The sequence below is a fragment of the Zingiber officinale genome, chromosome 9A (assembly GCF_018446385.1).
Source record: "Zingiber officinale cultivar Zhangliang chromosome 9A, Zo_v1.1, whole genome shotgun sequence".
Taxonomy (NCBI): Eukaryota; Viridiplantae; Streptophyta; class Magnoliopsida; order Zingiberales; family Zingiberaceae; genus Zingiber; species Zingiber officinale.
Window position 1 is genome coordinate 11546926 of NC_056002.1, and position 20223 is coordinate 11567148.

The 20223-nt window shown below is 37.2% G+C and overlaps 1 long non-coding RNA gene across 2 annotated transcripts; it reads right to left on the minus strand.

The window, feature by feature from the left end:
• Window positions 1-595: 595 nt before the first annotated feature.
• Window positions 596-19344, minus strand: LOC122020849. 2 transcript variants are annotated; one of them, XR_006122347.1, is made up of 5 exons: window positions 18898-19344; window positions 18694-18789; window positions 18185-18281; window positions 1205-1409; window positions 596-1083 (listed from the first exon to the last, which is right to left on the minus strand). It is a non-coding gene; the product is annotated as an uncharacterized LOC122020849 (long non-coding RNA). The 2 variants fall into 2 exon arrangements; XR_006122346.1 differs by having other exon boundaries at window positions 596-1409.
• Window positions 19345-20223: the final 879 nt, after the last annotated feature.

Here is a 20223-nt window from a genome sequence, read left to right on the forward strand (position 1 = left end):
TCTGCACACCCGAAGCTTCAAATTTTAAGTTTTGAATGAACACATAAAATCAATATAAAAGCAGGTAAAAGAGAACAAATTGTTTCATTATGTAAGCAAAATAGTCCTTTTGTACCGAACAAATTTATCTAATCATCTCAAGTGATGACTTGTATGCCTCAACTCATGATCAGTGTACACTAAAAAACCAAGAGCAGACTATTAGTATGCCTCAACTCATGATCAGTGTACACTAAAAAACCAAGAGCAGACTATTAGGAAGAACCAACATAGATATGGTGGCACATGAAGTGGACCGTTATTTTTTATTAAAAGCACATGGGTGAACTAAAATATATAGAGGATCTATGATTTTCAGGAAAACGTCATAAATCTAATCAATATTTTGAGAGAAAAAAAAGCACAATCCTTGTAAAAAGGATTCTAAATCTATTTGATCGACAAAAGGAAGGAAGACATCCAAATACTGACAACTGATACATAAATGACAGTAGGATGGAAATTCAAAGAACAACGTGGCTATGAAATCGATCCAATCAAATATAATTGGGAACACATGGAATAATAATAACAGGAAATAAATTTTTAAAATGCATAACTTCATTAATCACTTGCTCAGAAAGCTTGTTGACAGTGACAACTGGCCCGAAAAATTTGCCAGCAATTGTCCTTTGTGAACAAAAAAGAATACATAAGGATTCATCTCAACTGTATCTTTTCACATATATAAAATAGATGTACTACACGAACCATCTCGCCTAATAAAACATGAATAGTGCGTGAGCTACATCCATGTACTACAGGTACCTTCTCTTCTAATAAAACATGAATAGTACGTGAGCTGGACAAAAGTTGGAAATAATATCAGAGCAGAAAAGGAGGTAGCAAAAGTTGGAAATAATATCAGAGCAGAAAAGGTAGTACTATCTTTCCTATTTCATAAACTAACTCCACTCGTGTGACCTTGGGAATCATCCCTGTCTCTATTGTTAAGAGAGCATCAAAGAAGACCATAATGACAAGCACTTGCTATCAAAAATATTGAAACCTTTTCAATTCTTCCTCCGAGTTAATTTGCATTCACTGGTCACAATACACAGGCAGTCCATACTTTAGTTAATAAATTTGGGTGCAAAAATTTAAGCTTGGATTAACAAAAACATATTGTATGCCACAACTGTGCTAAGAAGGGTGTCATACATACTCCTGGTCCACTTTATGTTTTCCATTAATTGTGGGGATGATGCAGCATGTTTCTATTGACTTGCACAGAGCTCTCAATTGTTTGGACTATAATCTGTCTATTACTCCCAACACTTCTATCCCCATTTGTTCACTGATTTTGCCATATTAGATTATGAGGTCGAAACTCGACGTATTCAAGTATGTCTTCCTCCATATTTTGGTCACTGCACCAATGGTTAATAGTCAATAGTTTAATATTTAACCAATCCATGTTACAATAAATCACATGAGAGAATTTATCCCCTGTTCTCAATCCATTACATAAGGTAACACAATAGTTAAATTTAGAGGATCGTGGAGCATAATCAAATTAGAAATTTCGTTAATCATCACATGATTATATTTAACCAATCGGATCAAGGTTGTAATAAATTTAGGAAAAAAAAAGTAATTTAAAATGAGATATCTGACTAGACTTTTATATAATAGCAGATTTTGACCTAGCTAGTGAATCATCTTCTTATTGCAAACATGATAGCCAAAATAATTTATTTGATTTGTATGATTTAGAATATGACCTAAGATGAAATCTTGAAACAACATTGTTGTCTTTAAGTTGCTTTGAATAGGACAAAGCTTTAATCTACTTCAGAAAAGATGATGTAAACAATAACCATTTTACCATGAAAAGAAGGTAGATCTTTGTTATACATGCAGAGAATGATGCTTATCTAGTAAAACGGTTAATAGTGAAGGTAGAGTATGTAGAGAGTGTCATAAGCGACAATATCTACTAGTTGAGATCAAATAACATGACCAAATAAAAGAATTAATTCATTTTAGCTCCATGTGAGGCTAAACTGGACGTCATAAACTCCCTACTTAAAACTTGGCATCCTTGTCGAAGCACAAGTTAAATTACCACTCAACACCATAAGTGCATTTAAATTTAACATGTATATCTGGCAACAACTCTATATATTAAAAAGAGAAAATTAACTCATTAACTTTTCCAAAATATTTAATTCCCATAATTCCGACATCTAAGCCTTAACAACCCCTCGTTATTCCTTCATTTTTCATATACATCACCTTCATATAATATAATTGACAAACTGTAAGACACAAATTAATGTTACTTTTTATCGGCATTTTACTTAACCGCACATACCGATTTTGGGATTTATCATATCACGTATCTAACTTTCATAATGCCAAAATCACGCAATGCATTCTCATTATACCCTCCTTGAAATAATTACATAGGTTTGCGTGTGCATGTTTATATTTGTTTTCTCTATCTATTTAAAAATTCATCACTCTCAATTTATGTAGTGTCTGAAACTAACTAATGGATCTATAAAATTCTGAATCACTTCAAGTCAAAATTAATATACTCCTGGAAATCTTCTTAATATATTTACGCCTTCAAATTTGAATTAGATATACATAAATTGAGAGTAGTTAAATTTTAAATTGGTAAAAGCTTGATAAAATTTATCACAACAAGCTTATTATAAGGCGTAAAACAATGATACTTACTAACACCACCAATGGGTTCCTAGGACTACTAATTTGAAAATATCAAATTTTTAAATTTTCAAATAGTGTAGGTCTATCAACAAATCACTTCAAACCAAAATCTATTATAAGTTATCTTAATGTATCTATGCTCTCAGATCTAAATTAGACCGCGTAAATTGAGAGTAGATAATTTTTAAACTTGTAAACGCTTGATAAAATTTATCACAAGTTTATTATATGGCGTAAAACAATGATACTTACTAAACAACACCATAAATGGGTTACTAGGACTCTCTTGATTCAAAAAATATCAAACTTTTGAATTTTCGAATAGTGTAGGTCGAACAATAGTTTGATCCGAAATTGGCCGATGAGATTAGAGAACTCCAAATCACTTCAAACCAAAACTAATGTACTCCTGGAAGCTGTTGGTGCAATTTCCACTAGGTCAAAGTTGACCTAGTTGACCAAGCGTAAACCTTAGTCATGGTTTCGATGTTTGATAATACAGAAAGACATGTAGACATGGACAATGCAGGTGCAGTTGTCCATGCGGAGAGATACTGATCAGAGTCTGATCAGGTTGGATGAAGAAGAGTCAAGTAGGTCAAGGTTGACCAGATACTTGACTGGGAAGTCCTAACTGGGATGTTAGGCAGTTCGGGAAATCCTGGTGAGTGAAGCCAGGTGAAAATCCTAATGAGTGAAGCTAGGTGAAAGTGAAAGTCCTGGTGAGTGAAGCCAGACAGTTGGAGAAAGTCCTGGTGAGTGAAGCCAGGCAGATGGGAAACCCTGGTGAGTGAAGCCAGGTAAAAGACCTAGTGAGTGAAGCCAGGCAAGGGAAATCCAAATGGGTCAAAGTTGACCAGACATCTGGTGAAAAGTCCAAGCAGGGAGCTTGGCACGGGAAAAGTCCAAGTATGGAGACTTGGCACGGAGAAGACCAAGATGGAGACTTGGCACGGAAAGTCGGAGAGGGCTCGGTAGCTCGTTCTCTGGACTGTGGTCAGAGAGGGCTCGGTAGCTCGTTCTCAGGACCAAGTAGGGTTTAGGGCTGGGAGCTCTAAACCTGGATCGATCTGGTGACCGATCCAATGATACGCTGGATCGGTCTGGTGACCGATCAGTAACCAAACAGTAGCCTACTGAGTGTTATCTGATCGGTCAGCCGACCGATCAGTGATCGATCAGTAGACGATCAGAAGGAGATCACCTTCGGGAGGGAAAGGACCTGATCGGTCATGGGACCGATCAGGGAAGGACCTGATCGGTCTCCATGACCGATCAGGAAAGGGCCTGATCGGTCTTGTGACCGATCAGGACCCTTGTGGACCGATCAGGATGAAGCCTGATCGGTCCACATCCTAGCCGTTGCATAGCAACGGCTAGTTTCTTCTGTGTCTTCTTCGCAGGTTATAAAAGGAGTTCAAGGGCTTCTACAGTGGGCTGCTCTTCTTCTTCCTACTCCTGACTGTGATCGAGCTTTGCTGAGCTCTTAGCTTACTGAGCTTCGTGTGAGCTCCTTCTTGAAGCTTCGGGTGAGCTTTCCTCGACTGATCAACTGCTGCTGTGAGTTTCCTGAAGTTGCTGCTTCGGGTTCCAGTCGACAAGAACAGTAGGCAAGCTTTGTTTTGTACATTCATATTGTCTTCTGTTTTGTGCTGTATTTTTGTACACCTTTCTTGCTGTTGCAAGAAGTTTCTGTTGCGAGGTTTCTCCACCCAGAAGGAGTGTTCTTATTAACCGGTTTTCCGGGGATTCATCCACCGACGGATTGATAGGCTTCGTCCACCTTACGGACACGCCGAGGAGTAGGAGTTTCATCTCCGAACCTCGTTACATCGACGAGTTTGAGGTTTGCTATTCTCCGTTGTCATTTCTATTGTTTATTTCCGCTGCGCTAACCTTGATTTGTAGAAAGAAACGAACGATTTGGGGTCGGCTATTCACACCCCCCTCTCTAGCCGCGTACATCGATCCTAACAAGTGGTATCAGAGCGAGGTTGCTCTTCGTCGGATTAACACCTGAGAGCACAAGCTAGAGATGGATCAACTTGGAGAAGACATCACCATTCCACCTTTCTATGACCGCGACGACTTCGCGTATTGGAAGGTAAGAATGAGGTATTTTCTTATGACTAACCTTGAAAATTGGAGTTGTGTTCAATTAGGTTTCAAGCCTCCAATGGATAAGGAAGGAAAACCACTCGAGAAGAAGAAGTGGACAAGGGAACAAATCCACCATTCCACAATCAACGATGAGGTAATGAAAGTATTTGAATTCTCATTACCTAATGACATTCTATGTAAGATAGGTGGATACAACAATGCCAAGGAGTTGTGGAACAACTTGGCCAAGCTCCATAAGGGAAGCTCCATTTCAAGTCATGAAGAGGAGTCAAGTGAGCCAAGTAGCTCACATCATGGAGGATAGGAATTAGAAGTTGAGGGCTACTCAACATCTAAGGAAGAAGAGGAGGAGAGTTCTTCTTCAAGAATGGAGCGAGAGGAAGAAGCTTCTACCTCCGGAAGGGATGAAGAAGAAAGTCTTCATCCATCCTCAACCCTAGGTAACTCAAGCATTTCAATTTCAAATAAATTACACATAATGTGCTTTGAGTGTAGGGAATATGGACATTACAAGAGTAAGTGTTCAAGGAGGATTAGGAAGACTCCACCGGCACCAAAAGTTAAGGAAGCCGGAGTCCCGATATGCAAGGGCAAGGAGCACGTGGTGTGCTTCCAATGCAAGCAAAGGGGACACTATAGGAGCCAATGTCCGAGGGGGAGGCAACCTCACAAGGACAAGAGATCGAGCACATGTATAGGGGGAGCTAGGGCAAACCCTAAGGTAATCTCTAAGGCTCATTATTGCAATTCTAATAAGACACATGCTAGTAGTTTTATTGCAATTGCTAATAATGATAAGCATGTTAATTATAGGAATCAATATATGTGCTTAGGTGCTAAACATGTTAGCTTGAATAAGGACAACTCTAGAAATGTCAACCCTAGGATTAACTCATCTAAGGTTAAGGGAAACCTAGATAGGAATCCCAAAACTACTAGACATATGCCTAGGAATACCTCTAGGAAAAATGACAAATCAAGTCTTGAGGTCAAGACTTGATACTTTGGAAAATGCTCTTAAGAACTTGGAGAAGTCATCTCTAGGGTTTAAGGGTCAAAAACCAATGTCCAAGGACAAGAAAGGTTTGGGTCATAAACCTAAGTCCCAGGTGGTCAAGCTCACTTATCATAATGTTCCATTCGATTATGGAACAAAATCAAGGGCTAGGAAGACCATCACCAAGGTCACAAGGGGAGTCACCCCTAGAGTGGATCTTGATGAGTCCCAAATGACCAAGGCTTTAAAGCCTAGGAGGGTCATTAGAAGGGTTGCTAGGGAAGTCATCCCTAGTGAATACTTAGTGAACCCAATGAACTCCAATAGGTATTGGGTTCCTAGGAGCGTGATCTCATCACGCTAGATGAGTTTAAGGTATGCCAACCTTACTTGAATAGGTAGTTAACCTAATCATGGCAAAAGGTGGCACTTTAGGAATTTTCAAGGTGCAATCAAGCCTTGAAAATGAAATTGAAAATTATTCCTAAGGTGATTTGGATGTGTCAATCACATTTGAGGAGTTCTCTTAGGTCAATTTAATTGGCACATAGTGATCTAAACATCCTTGGTATGTGATTTTAGGTCTATTACACTTAGGAATATAGAACCTATGGCAAAATGATCAAAACTATCAAAAATGACAACTAAGACTAGAATTAGGTATTTTCTATACCTTTATGTGCTATTTGCCATATATTGTTTGCCATATGACATATCATGACATCATATTTATTTTATGATCATTTAAAATATCATGATAATGCTTAGGTTTGTTAAATGTCATGCTTTATTTAAGTTTCATACTTTATGCCATGACATCATGACATTGGCACATGTTTCACTTATGATATCATTATATGCCATGTCATCATCTTTTGCATTTATAATCAATTAATTTGATTTAAGGACAAAAACACAATTTAATATGGAGATCAAATTGTTGTTTAGAAAATGCATGAGAACTTAGCCTAAGATGACCTAAACCCATATCTCACATCAAAATTGACTTGGATGTGTTTGATACACCTTAGATGTGTATGAGATATTAGGATTGTGAGTTAGGATCAAGGTACATAGTTCTTGTACCTAGATGAGCCTAATTCTAATTGGGGATCATAGGGAAAGCTTATGTACAAGTCATGTACATTTAGCCCTAAGATTATGATCCTAAATTGAAGGGTTTAAAATCATTTCAAAATTAATTTGAAAAACCTTGATGAAGCTTTTCTAGTGATAGCATTCATCATTGAACAAGTTGATACAAAGATAAGTAACTTTGAGCTATTTCAAAGACTTTTGAACTTTGTATCAAGATTTGAAAATGGAACTTATTTTCATAGAAAACTATTTTTCCATGATAGTATATGTTATGAGGAGTGTATCCTCAAAATTTTACAATTTTTAGAATTTTCTGTGATTTTCTAGAGGTTTCTGAATTTCGGGAGAAGAAATCAGAAATCAGAAATCAGAGTTGTGGACCGATCAGAGGGGATTCTGATCGGTCCAGGGGTGCCTGGATCGGTCACCGTGACCGATCCAGGGAATCCCTGATCGGTCTGGTGACCGATCAGGGCGTGCCAACCTGCTGAATTTCGACTGTTTGTCTGAAATTGCAGCTCGGGAAGTGGTGTTTTAGAATTCTAAAGGTTTGAAACTCTCCAAGACATTGTTGGTGCAATGGTCAAGGGGGAGTTGACCTTTAGGGGGAGTTTTACCTATTAGTCAAGGAGGAGTTGACTTTTAGGGGAGTTTTTACTCATTGAAATTTTTGAGGATGAGTGATATGGGATTATCACTAAGTTAATTGTTGAATTTAGTTTCAAGGGGGAAATTAAGGGTTTCAATGAAAGGTATGGGACTTTCATTAGGAAGAAACTCTTGACCTTGATTCACTCCTTTTGATGTGTGTCAAAAAGGGGAAGAATGTCTAGAGAATGTTCAAGGAAGAACATTGGAGTTAGTGGGAGAGTTTGTTGATCACGACGAGTGAAGTTGTGAACAACGATAACTTACTCTTCAGGGGGAGAGTTTGTTGATGTGTGCCAATAGGGGGAGAATGAAGGGTTTAAGTTAGGCCTTCATTATCTAAGAAGGAGGTTGCCTTCTTAGAAGGAAAATGTAAGGTTGTAACTTATGTTTCATTACCTAGTGGCATGAGGAAAGTTGAGGCTATTGGATTAGCCTAACTTAAAGGTATTGTCAAACATCAAAAAGAGGGAGATTGTTGGTGCAATTTCCACTAGGTCAAGGTTGACCTAGTTGACCAAGCGTAAACCTTGGTCATGGTTTCGATGTTTGACAATACAGAAGAAGTGTAGACATGGACAGGTGCAGTTGTCCATGCGGAGAGATACTGATCAGGGTCTGATCAGGTTGGATGAAGAAGAGTCAAGTAGGTCAAGGTTGACCGGATACTTGACTGGGAAGTCCTAACTGGGATGTTAGGCAGTTCGGGAAATCCTGGTGAGTGAAGCCAGGTGAAAATCCTAGTGAGTGAAGCTAGGTGAAAGTGAAAGTCCTGGTGAGTGAAGCCAGGCAGTTGGAGAAAGTCCTGGTGAGTGAAGCCAGGCAGATGGGAAACCCTGGTGAGTGAAGCCAGGTAAAAGACCTAGTGAGTGAAGCTAGGCAGTTTGGAAGTCCTGGTGAGTGAAGCCAGGCAAGGGAAATCCAAATGGGTCAAGGTTGACCAGACATCTGGTGAAAAGTCCAAGCAGGGAGCTTGGCACGGGAAAAGTCCAAGTATGGAGACTTGGCACGGAGAAGACCAAGATGGAGACTTGGCACGGAAAGTCGGAGAGGGCTCGGTAGCTCGTTCTCCGGACTGTGGTCAGAGAGGGCTCGGTAGCTCGTTCTCAGGACCAAGTAGGGTTTAGGGCTGGGAGCTCTAAACCTGGATCGATCTGGTGACCGATCCAGTGATACGCTGGGTTATCTGATCGGTTTGGTGACCGATCAGTAACCAAACAGAAGTATTCTGTTGCTTATCTGATCGGTCAGCCGACCGATCAGTGATCGATCAGTAGACGATCAGAAGGAGATCACCTTCGGGAGGGAAAGGACCTGATCGGTCATGGGACCGATCAGGGAAGGACCTGATCGGTCTCCATGACCGATCAGGAAAGGGCCTGATCGGTCTTGTGACCGATCAGGACCCTTGTGGACCGATCAGGATGAAGCCTAATCGGTCCACATCCTAGCCGTTGCATAGCAACGACTAGTTTCTTCTGTGTCTTCTTCGCAGGTTATAAAAGGAATTCAAGGGCTTCTACAGTGGGCTGCTCTTCTTCTTCCTACTCCTGACTGTGATCGAGCTTTGCTGAGCTCTTAGCTTACTGAGCTTCGTGTGAGCTCCTTCTTGAAGCTTCGGGTGAGCTTTCCTCGACTGATCAGCTGTTGCTGTGAGTTTCCTGAAGTTGCTGCTTCGGGTTCCAGTCGACAAGAATAGTAGGCAAGCTTTGTTTTGTACATTCATATTGTCTTCTGTTTTGTGCTGTATTTTTGTACACCTTTCTTGCTGTTGCAAGAAGTTTCTGTGGCGAGGTTTCTCCACCCAGAAGGAGTGTTCTTATTAGCCGGTTTTCCGGGGACTTATCCACCGACGGATTGATAGGCTTCGTCCACCTTACGGACACGCCGAGGAGTAGGAGTTTCATCTCCGAACCTCGTTACATCGACGAGTTTGAGGTTTGCTATTCTCCGTTGTCATTTCTATTGTTTATTTCCGCTGCGCTAACCTTGATTTGTAGAAAGAAACGAACGATTTGGGGTCGGCTATTCACACCCCCCTCTCTAGCCGCGTACATCGATCCTAACAGAAGCCTCCTTAATGCATATGTGTCCTCGAATCTAAGTAAATGTCCCCCTCATGCGTCAGTCACTATTCCAAAGGCTAGTAGTTACCCGTGATTTACCTCCTCCGTGTTGGCTTAGGACGGATTGGCGAGGGCGCCGGAGGCGAGCGTAGTCGCCTTTTTGCCACCATGTGTCCTCGAATCTAAATTTGACAGCATAAATTGAGAGCAATAAATTTTTGAATAGATAGAATAAAAATTTAGAGACACATGATTAATTCATGAAAGAATAAAGGGTATAATGGGAATGGGCTACATGATTTTGGTATTATGAAAGTTAGGTACGTGAAATATCGAAACCTGCATGCACGATGAAGGTATTGATATTCTCACAATTTTATTCATAATACTAGAAAGTAGAAATACATAACAATAACATTTTATTGATTAGTGATTATTAAATAATATGATATAATTACATTATAGCAATATATTAGTTAATATATAGTTCGTTGAGATAGATTTTTTCTTAAGATAGATTCCTAACTTGTATATAAATATGTCTCACTCTTCAATAAAGTATACATATTTTTTTTATCTCAAATAACATGGTATCAGAGCTACTTCGAAATTAAGTATTTGATATTAGGATTCCATTTCTACCTCTTTTTCCTCTCATGTACGTGCAACGATGCTCCTTCTCACGTATGTACGACGACACTGCTTCTCACCACAACGCCTTCAACCCCGATGTCGGCTAAATCCTGGCCCTGCGACCTGGCCTTCTTCGGGTTCGTCCTTGACGCCCTCGATCCCGACAAGGCACGCTACAGTAATCCAACCCTAAACACCTTCCTTGCCCTCTTCGTCAATCTCAGCCTCTCCACCACCGCCTCTAGCTCTTCTTTCTCTTCCTCATCCTCATCTGTCACCCTACTTTCCTCAACATGAGCAGCACCTACACATGACTGCAGATCGCGTCATCCTGTGTGTCGGGCAACCACCATCATATTGGTTTCCTAGATGTAGTTTCTTATACATGGTTTCCTGCCCCACTTGTGACTTTTTTTTGAGCCTCCACGTGCTAGCAACCAATGCTGATATTGGTTCGGTCTTCCTTCTTGCGCATGTGGGTTTATCTGTACTTGTCAGATTGTTCTCTTATTTGCCTTCCTTTAGAATAAGATCTTATGGCTAAAAATAAGTCTTCTATTATGATGGATATGGTGCATGTGATGTCTAAAATCACAAACTATAAGTTAAATGGTTAGAACTATTTTGATTAGAGTAAGATTGTTTGTCTTTATCTACAAAGTATTAATAAAGATGGGCATTTGACTAATGACCCTCCTCAAGATTATTTGAAGCAGACATGGCTTAGAGAGGATGCTCACTTATTCCTTCAAATTCAAAATTGTATTGATACTAAGGTGGTAATTGGTTTGATCAATTATTGTGAATTTGTTAAAAAAAAATTAGTGGATTATTTGAAATTTTTGTCCTTTGGAAAAGGAAATCTCTTATGCATGTATGAAATTTGTAAAGCATTTTACAGTGTAGAAAAACAAGATTAATCTCTGATCCATTATTTTATAGTGTTCAAGAAGACATATGAGGAGCTTAATATGATGCTGCCCTTTAACCTTAATGTGAAGGTTCAACAATGTCAACGAGAGCAAATGACTATCATGAGCTTCCTCGCTAGTTTATCTCTTGACTTTGAGTCTACTAAGTCACAAGTTCTCTTAGGTTCTGAGGTCTTCTCTTTACAAGATGTATTTAGTCGTGTTCTCTGTACTTAGGGGGCGTTTGATTTAGGGGAATAGGAGTGGGGAATGGGAATGTGAATCATTGATTGTCATTGTTAATGTTTGAATTATAGGAATAGGAATAGGAATAAGGGAATGAATCCTTGAAATTGGGTAATAACTCATTCCCATGTACCTCCCCTTCAATGAGTCATTACCCTATTTTCATCAATCAAAATATTCTCTTATTCCAAAAATACCCTTGACCTAAAACTAAAATTTTCTTCCTTAATATCAAATATCAAAATTTATTTATTTATTTTTTGTTCATATCACTTCTCTCTCCTTATTCTCTCTCATCAGATTTTCTTTCTCATCATTTTATCACACACTTTCTCTCTCCTATCACACCCTCTTTTCTCTTTTTTCTCATTACACTTTCTCTCTCATCATACTTTCTCTCTCCTCAATCTCTTCCATCACACTCTTTTCCTTCTTTTTCTCATCATACTTTCTCTCTCATTACACTTTCTCTCTCATCATACTTTCTCTCTCCTCAATCTCTTCCATCACACTCTTTTCCTTTTTTTCTCATCATACTTTCTCTCTCATCATACTTTCTCTCTCCTCAATCTCTCCCATCACACTCTTTTTTTTTCTCATAACACTTTCGCTCTCATAACACTTTCTCTCTCCTCAATCTCTTTTGTCACACTCCCTCCTTTTTTTTCCTCAACATACTTTCTCTCTCATCATCTCTCCCATCACACTCACTGTTCTCTTTTGTTCTCATCACACTTTCTCTCTCATCATACTTTCTCTCACCTCAATCTCTCTCATCACACACTCTCTCTCCCCTCATTTTTTCTCATTACATTTTTTATCTCTTCATCTTCTCCCATCATAATTTCTCTCATATCATATTTTATCTCTCATCATGCTCTCTTCTATCACACTCTCTTTTCTCATTTTCTCTCATCACACTTTCTCTCTCTTCATTCTTTCTCATCACATTTTCTCTCTCATCATACTTTCTCTTTCATCATATTTTTCTCTCACATTCATCTTTCTCTCACATCTAATTTTTTTCTCTTATTTTCCTTTAAGGGTAAAAAAGGAAATATTAATTTATTCCGATAGAAAGTATGCAGCTAACCAAACATTGCTTTTAAGAGTGATATCTATGCTCATACCCATTCCCATTCCACAATACAATGATTCCGCTTCCGATTCTCATTCCCATGCTCATACCAAACGCCCCCTTAAAGTACTGCACTCATTCCATTTAGTGGTGGTTTGGTAAGTCACGATACTAATTATGTGCTTGGAAGCTAAGATCAACTAGTTGGAAACAAAGGAGATGACTCACAGGACTTTGAAACTCGAACACCCAATTTGGTTGGTATTATGTACAACTACTGTCATAATCCAGGTCATACGAACTTTGAGTGTAGAAAATTTTAGTACAAAAATCAACAAAAACACTTGGCTCATATTGCGTCCACTAATGATGTCTCTGATAAATCGGTCCTTATCTTTGAAGATAAATTTGGCAAGTTCTCAAACTATCAGGAATCACTCAAATCTTCATCTCTCTTTGTCATTGATATTGTTGATTCAGGTAAACAAAACGCATGTCTTCTTTCGTCATCCTCCAAATGAGTCATTGATTTTGGTGCCACAAATCATATAATAGGTAATGCTAGTATCTTTTCTATTTTTCAGTCCAAAACTGACACTCATATCATTACTTTAATTGATAGGTCTCCATCTTGTGTTCGTGGATATGACACCTAATTTATCCTTTAATTTGCTCTATGTCAGTCAATTAACTCGTAATCTTAACGGCTGTATCTCATTTTTTTTTCTTTTTAGAATCTTTTGAAGAAAAGATTATTAGTAAAGGACATGAGTATAGAGGCCTCTACATTCTTAACACACCGGTTTAAAAAAAATTTTCTTGCTCGAGTGTCACTTCTCCTTTCGAGACTCATTGTAGGTTAGGACATGCATCTTTCCCTTTGCTCAAAAAGTTTGGTCCATAATATGGTAAAGTGTCTTCATCAGATTGAGAGTCATATCAGTTTACAAAACATCACTATTGTACTTTGAGTCCTAAAATAAATGTGCTATTATTCCTTTTGAATTAGTCCATTCTGATATTTGGGGGGTTTGTCCTATTTTGTCTAAACCTATTTTTAGATATTTTATTATTTTTATGAATGATTATTCTCATATAACTTGGTTATATTTAATGAAAAATCGTTCTGAGTTATTTTATTTGTTTTGTGCATTTTGTGCTAAGATTAAAACTCAGTTCAATGTGTTCATCTATACTTTGTGAAGTGATAATGTCAAGAAATATACGTCTTATTTATTCCAATCTTATATGGATCATAATGACATACTTCATGAAATCTCTTGTATTGATATTTCATTTTAAAATGGTGTGGCTAAATGTAAAAACAGACATTTTCTTGAAACTGCAAGGGCTATTTTATTTCAAATGAATGTGTCCCAAACCTTTTTGGGTTGATACAGTTTTTATAGCATGTTTTCTAACACATATCATCCTCTGTTCTTTAGGGTGAGGTTCCGTACAAAATTAATTTCCCAATAAGTTACTGTCTCCTATTAATACTAGGATATTTGGTAGCACTTGTGTTGTTCGGGATGTTCGCCCATATGTCACTAAATTAGATTCCAAGTCTTAGAAGTGCATCTTCCTTAATTATTCTCATCTTCAAAAAGGTATATTTTGTCTCAATTGATGTTACCTTCATGGAGGACACATTATTTCCCATCCTCACATATTCTCACTCGTCAAAGAAAGGATGATGATTTGTTGATGTATTATATCACAACCTCCGCACTCGTCTCGGAATTGGCTCCTGTCAAGCCTCCTATTATTCAAGTCTACTCCATACGTCAACCTCGTGATTCATATCCTGCACCTACTACTTCGTCATCAAATCTAGTCCCAAGCAATGATCTTCATATTGCGTTATGCAAAGGTAAACGCCAATGTATTTATCTTCTTCTTTTATTTTTTATAACGACTTGTCACCTTCCTCTTATTCTTTATTGCTTCACTTGACAGAGACTTTATCTCTATTTATAAAATTATCCATGCGGTCATATCTCATCCTAATTAGAAAGATGCAATGATAGAGATGAATGTTTTAGATGACAATAACATTGGGACTTAGTAGACCTACTTTTAGATAAATGGGTTATTGGATGCAAATGAGTATTCATAATTATAGTCAATTTGGATGGGTCTTTTGTCAGATTAAAAGCCTGTCTTGTTGTTAAGGATTATGGTGTGGATTATTCGGACACTTTTCTCCCGTTGCAAAGTTAACATCTATTCGATTATTTATTTCAATGGTCGCTACTCATCAATGGCCTTTACATCAACTTGATATCAAGAGTATATGAAGCAACCTCCTGATTTTGTTGCTCAGATTTGTATGATTTGAAATAGAGTCGGCGTGCTTGGTTTGAAAAATTTAGTCAAGTTGCTAGAAATTTTGGTATGATGAGTAGGAACTGGTATCATTCTGTTAGTTGTGTATGTTGATGATATTTGTTATCACTGAAAGTGATACTACGAGAATCTCTTCTCTTAAATTTTTTATTTATACTCAATTTCACATGAAAGACTTGGGGTGCTAAAGTATTTCTTGGGTGTTGAAGTTACACAGAGTAAAAAAAGGTATATTTCTATCTTAGAGAAAATATATCTTCGACGAAAAAATTAGAAGCAAAGCCTTGTAGTGCTCCAATGACTCAAAACATGCATCTCACAGGAGATGGGAAACTATTTAAACATCCTGAAAGATATCAAGGGTTGGTTGAGAAATTGAATTACCTTACTGTGGCTCGTCTAAATATTGCATATTCGGTTAGTATTATCAGTCAATTTATGTCATCTCCAATAGTTCATCATTAGGTGACATTAGAGCAAATTTTATATTTTTTGAATGGAGCACCCGGACAGGGCATCATATATGCAAATCATGGGCACACTCATATTGAATGTTTTTCAAATACAGATTGGGCATGTTCATAAATGGATAGAAGATCTATTTCAACTTATTGCATCTTTATTGGAGAAAATTTAGTCTCATGGAAGAGTAAGAAGTAAAATGTTATGTCACGATACAGTGTAGAGTCAAAATGTAGGGTTATAACATAGTCTATGTATGAAATAATGTGGATAAATCAACTCTTGACCGAAATAAGACTTAAAATTTCAATACCAGCAAAATTATAGGATGATAACCAAATTGCCCTTCATATTGCATCGAATTTTGTGTTTCATGAGCGAACTAAGCATATTAAAATTGATTGTCATTTTGTTCGTGAAATAATTCAATAAGGCTTGATCTCTACAAGATATGTGAACATTGGAGAACAATTAAGGGGCATCTTTACAAAAGTTTTAAATGAGGTTCGGGTTGATTATCTTTGTAGCAAACTGGGCATGATTAATATCTATGATCCAACTTGAAGGGAAGTATTATCTATACATATTAGTTAATATATCTGTCAATTAGTAAATTGTCAATTAGCCTAATTATAATTTCTTAAGATAGATTCATTCCTAAGATATATTTCTAATTTATATATAAATATGTCTCACTCTTCAATAAAATATACATATTCTTTTTATCACAAATAATATAACAATTATAAAATATCAGTTATATCAATACTCTCCCATTTTTTATATAAACTTAGCTGACCTTTCTCCTTCCCCTTATTATTCACAAAAGACCAATCAGATTTAAAATAACAAATATTATCTAGCATTCCACATAGATTAGAATTACAATAGGTATTTTTTGTATCCTGCCCACGTAGTTCATATTCTTGATTTTTGGTTATCAATCTCTAAGTTTGATCTTCCTCCCCAATTTGACATTATGACAATGGTATCCCTAGAAATTTTGTTAAGATCCAATTCTAAATGCTAACAAATACCAAGACTTTGCAATATATTTAATATACCAGCTGATATAATGAAATTGACACTTGTATTTCTATTGTACACATAAATTTTGTAGCAACGTGTACTTAAAAACAATACCATCTGAACTCATTAAGTACCAAGTAATATTTGTTTCACATTTATATTTTACAAAAAATAAAAGTGTGCCAACTAAAAGTAAACAAGCAACACCATTTTGATATTTGGTTAAACAAGAAAAAGGACTGAAAGCTGAAGTGGAGGCTGGCAAGGATAAAAGAGAAACTAATCATTGTGCAAGGGGTGATGATATATAAACCAGTGTCAACATTGACTTCTGTGCATCATTAGCCACAATAACACTATTAGATACTTATACAGCAATTTTAATGTTTTGAAGACACATGTGTGTGTGTGTGTGATTATAAACCAATGGGTGATGATATATAAACCAATGTAAAAATGAGTTCATGTATATCATGTATGTGCTATCATATCCTTGATATTCATTATAATTGAAGGAAATGAAGCCTCTCCTACCCAAAATACATGATAGCTCTATATATTGCTATTTATCAATTAACTTATCATTCACATGCGCGTCATTAGTTCAATTCCTTTTGTTTCCAGATTATGTTAAGTATTATACCCTTGCACATGAGAAAAATAAAATAAAAATCAATGTATCTACTCAGCATATTGGTTTATGTTATGCAAATGGAATAATTAGAGATAGGATAACTATATAGAAAAGATGGAAAGTATTCCCAGCATTACGGCACATGAAAAAGGTAACTAATTATGAATTGAAGAATAGAAACTCTGTGATACTCTTTTTTATAAAGTTATTGACTTGTTTTAAGCTCTTCAATAATGTTGTCCAGTATCTAACTTGGTTTTTTTTTTCCTCTTCCTAATTCAGATTCATTTTTGTGTCCTTGATTGAAGGTACAATTATATATAGCCTTCTGGAAATGCCAAGAAGCTTAAACAAACATCACAAGGATTCAAAATAATAATAAAGCAATAATAGAGAAGGAATAACTGATTCAGCTAAAAATGAATATGGGAGAAGATTTTATCCTCAACATCAGATAAATTTAGTAGCTGCATTCCTACTAATAAACCAAAACCAAATTAATATATCCTGTGAATGAAGAAGTTAAGATAACCATAAAATTAACAATGAATTTATCATTGTCTCATTCTACTATTTCCAATTGCCCATAAACGATATCCCCCCACTCAGTAAGGCATATATGACTAACTGAATAAATCCGGCAATGATTTTTCAAGGTATAAATTCTGCTCTAACCTCTTGAAATGTCTTTCTATAACGGTGTTAGCATTAGCAGAATAATTTTTTTTTTTTGAAAAAAAAAAAAGAAACTTTAATAGCTATATGAATGTCATTGTATGTATAATTAAACTTACTGTTCTATAATTATTTCCATATACCTTCCATCTTACTATGACCATATAAGCAATTTTCTTATCTAATAAATCATGCATCATTGTACTGGACTTTCGTGAAGCATAAGAGGGACTCAAGCCAATAAGGGTCCTCTAAAGACTACTTGCAGTTTGATTAATTAATGAATATTTCTACTTTAATCATGTTCCATATTTAGGTCCGAAACAGTTCTTGGATCTTCCATATAAACCATTCAAAGAGACTCTACCTAGTTAGCTCACTTTTTTCATCATAATTATCTTGTTATATATACATACATTCTCAACAAAAAGCCACAAATTTCAATCTTAAAGTCAAACCTGGAGGATCTAGTAAAATACAACAAAAGGTATCACGACATAAAAATGCACAAGTAGTTACCTTAAGCGATAGAAGCTTTCCACCAAACTTGTTCTGGGAGAATGAACACAGTCCAAGCTACCGTGCACTTGCTCTCGACAGATCTCACTCAACTTGACTGCAGAAACCATCAATTTTAGGAAAGATAACCGGGCCTAAATCAAGAAAAAACATCGAATCCAGTAACAAAGCACTGGAAATAAACAGGAAAAAAAATCATTTTGATGGAAGATAACTGAACAAAAATCAAGAAATAACATCAGAAGCAGGCAACAAAGCACTGGAAATAAAAAAGAAATGTGATTTTGATGGAAAGAGAAAGACGATGAAAGAGGAAAAATCGCGCAATACACTTTTAGCGAACAGAAGAGGAAGAAACCTCAAGGAAAGGAAAGAAGAAGAAGAAAGCCTGAGGAAATAAGAGGAAGAAAGAGGGAGAAGAAGACTAATCCAAATAAACAGTGACACCTGTTAAATCCGGACAATGTACAGGAGGAGGATACAGAGCTGACTAAGATAGGTAGGCGTACCTCCCCGTCTTCTACCATCCAATTCCGTTCCCCAACGCAAAGTACCTTCGTCTCAAAAGTCACGTACGCGTCCAACTCCAATCCATGAGAAATATTCTGTTTTTCATTTTTATTCTTCAGTTTAACTCGTCAAGATTATTATTTTGTACGAAGTTTTGTTTTAAAAATGGAAGAAAAATAAAACAAATTGATCCACTGCCCTACCTCGGAAACCAATCCAGAGACCAGCCTCCTCTTCAGATCAACAGTGGCCGACATGAGATAAGCACAACTGCACGCATTTCCATCGCATCGAGATGATGCCCTGCACCCTGCTCTTTCCCACTTCCTCCCCGCTGCTTCACCGATCCGAAGAGGGGTAAACAAAGACGCATCCTTGATTAGTTTCCGCGGCCCGCACAGGGAGATGGAGATGACAGAGAGAGGAGTGAGCACGCCGCAGCGACGGCACCGCCACCGATGCCCTCCCCGCCGTGTGCTCACTCTCTTCTGTCAACCCTAATCTCGCCCCCGGCCGACCGCCTCGATCCCCCAACAACAAACACAACCACAACAGATCGAATCAAACGATGAGCACAGAGAAGGAGTACAGGAAGAGTAAGGGAAGAATCCATGACCGTGAGAGAGAAATCCACCGCCTCGTAGGGCTGCTTCGGATTCTAGGGCAAGGCTAAACGCATTCTCTCCTCGTCCTTTTATCGGCGAGCGAATAATTTTTTGTAAAATAAATATATAAACTTAATTTCGGGAAAATAATATAAATAATAATAATAATAATCATAATAATCATAATTCTTATTTGTCCTTGTTCGTTATAATTACGTGGAAGAAGACGACGACGAGAGAAGAGGGACGAAGTCAAAAAAAAAGACGCTGTCGACCGTCCGTTGGCCGGGATTCGCATGGCGTACGTCTCCTAACCGTACGATCCGGATGCCCCCACCTTGGAACTGGCGACGCGCGCCTTCTTGTACCCGCATGTCTATCTCCAAGCTCTACGTCCGGGCCCCGTTGTTTGTGAGGTTGGTTAAGGCCGCCAGACGACAGTTCCAGATGGAGGGCGAGTTTTACCCGCTATCGTACCTCGCAATTACAAATAACCCCTCTACATCCTCCCGTCGTCTGTAAGGCTTTCTCATGCGATGGAGCATTTAACATTGGATTCCCAGAGGTATAATTCAGAATATTTTATTAGTGTTACAAAAATCTCTAATATTTTAGTTTATTTCAAAAAATATTTGATGATAATTTACAAGAATAAAATAGTTATTTTGATACTAGAGAAAGAGAAACTAAGTGCATTTTAACATTAATAAAACTTGGAAGTGCATTTTAAATCACTGTTAATTAAAATTTTGATTTTAAAATACATATTAATTATGAACATTTATATAGAAGTATTTTTTCAATGTAATTTTTTATATTAAAAGAATAGAAAAAATTATCAATAAATCTTAAAATTATTTTTAATGTGAAAGAAAAAAAGATATTGACGTAATTGCATTTTAGATTTTACCATAATGAGTTAGT